Source organism: Myotis lucifugus, unplaced genomic scaffold (genome assembly GCF_000147115.1).
Source record: "Myotis lucifugus unplaced genomic scaffold, Myoluc2.0 scaffold_1858, whole genome shotgun sequence".
Classification (NCBI taxonomy): Eukaryota; Metazoa; Chordata; class Mammalia; order Chiroptera; family Vespertilionidae; genus Myotis; species Myotis lucifugus.
This window is the reverse complement of record NW_005872906.1, coordinates 18,752-20,699: the sequence shown is the minus strand read 5'-3', so window position 1 is coordinate 20,699 and position 1,948 is coordinate 18,752.

The window sequence follows — 1,948 nt, the reverse complement described above, 5'->3', positions numbered from 1 at the left end:
AGTTGCTAAACTGCATTCCAAAATGGACCATGGATTTACAGCATCCTTCCTGCTATTCAATGCAAACCGTAAATGTGACTTTTAAAAAGTGACTTCACTCCTTGAGGAACCTAGAAACACTGTTCTTTATTTTTTCTGATGCATTTCTCATTAAAATACAAGCATCTGCAAGAACTATAATAAATAATTCCCACAAATTTTGTTCTCAACAAGTTTTAATTCTATGACAGTTGTAAGATGATATATTTAGATTTCAAAACAACTTGATTGCTTTTCCACTATTATTTAAAACTCTTTGTTACATAAGATTTAAAATATATTCACTGAGATTATCTATTTTTTGTTATTAAAAATAAAAAATGGATTTAAATATAGTGTTATTACTTTTAGAAAAATGTATAAATAATTATTATTCAAGATAAAAGTTATTTTAATAAAACATAAAGCATAGAGGAGAAATTACCATTTTTAGGGGACAAAATTGAAAGTAATTCTGCCATGTCATCAAGCTTAATTGAGATAGGAAGTTTGCTATGTTTAAACAAAGACCCTGAAACAATATTTTGTGCAAGTTAGAAAGTCTGGTCCCAGAGGACTTGGATGGGGAAGATCCAATTTGTGGGGAGAGTAAATAAAAAAGCTTTATTTGCCCTCTAGATATAAAAGCTAGATTTCTCTACCAACTATAGGACTGACATAGAGATAAAGTTAATGATTGCTCCTCACCCCTGGATATTGACTGGTCCGTGTCAATCAGTGCTGATAAGCGGTGTGACTGACCCAGAAGGATTTGGTGAGGATCCTTTTTCTCGGGAAACAGACCCACTCTGTGCTGGTGAGGTCTGCAATGCCTCCATTCCTTTTGAAGGCCAAGAGTGAACATGTGCAGTAATGACTATGTGAGGTTCATAGGAAGATGGCTACTTTGGAAGAATAATTTTGCAAACAGTCATCAGAGATTTTAATTTATTTTCCTTTATTATAAAAACATTTGTAAGCACTATTGCTTTTTCCTTTGCCCTATACACATATTGCTTTATGCTACGTTTTTACTGTTTCTTTCCCTGATTTTTTTTTTACCTCACTTGAATATATACAGTATTTATTGAATATCTACCATATGTCAGAAATGGTTCCAAACACTGAGGATATAGCAGGCGATGTAACAAATTCTCTTTCCTAATGAAGTGTACATTTTAGCTAGAGAGACAGACACTAATCAATTAAATGAGTAACTAAGCATGTGGTCATGTCAGTTTTTCATGGAAAAATAGAGGAGGTGAGGGGGATGGAGAACAAGGTGACAGGAAGTGCTTTGTCACAGACACTGTGGGCCAGGAGAGCCTCTCTGAAGAGAGATATTTGAGCAGAGACGGAGGACCTGGGGAGTGAGTCATGCAGCTACATGGAAAAAGAGAGTGCCATTCCAGGCCTAATGAGCAGGAGGCATGATGAGAACCTGTAGGAGAGTTTTAAAGAATTGTTCTGACTTCTGTGTAGAAGAGCAATTTACTGATAGGGAGACCATTGTTGGATGAGCAGGATTCGAAGAAGAAATTAAGGGTTTGGGGTTAGGTTGAATTTGAGGCATCCAAGTGGAGATGTTAAGTGGGTAGTTTGATAAAGTCTCTAACAGATGAAGAAGCGTATTGTAAAATGAATCATAATACCTCAGGGCCAGATGAATCCTTTAAGTATTCTCTATCCTAGACATCCGTCAGAGGCTTGAATCTACCCAAGAATATTCCTGGCCTTTGATTACACAGCCTAACTCAAAACCTTCCAATTAGGGGTAATTTATTTTTCCCACCACCATGAAGCAGCCCACTCCATGCCAAGACCATTCTGACCAGTAGAAAATGATTCTTGGGAACAAAAACCCAGTCTCTCTGTAAACTCTATCCACCAGGCCTAGCTCCATCCCTTGGATCCTTACAAAACGTGTCTT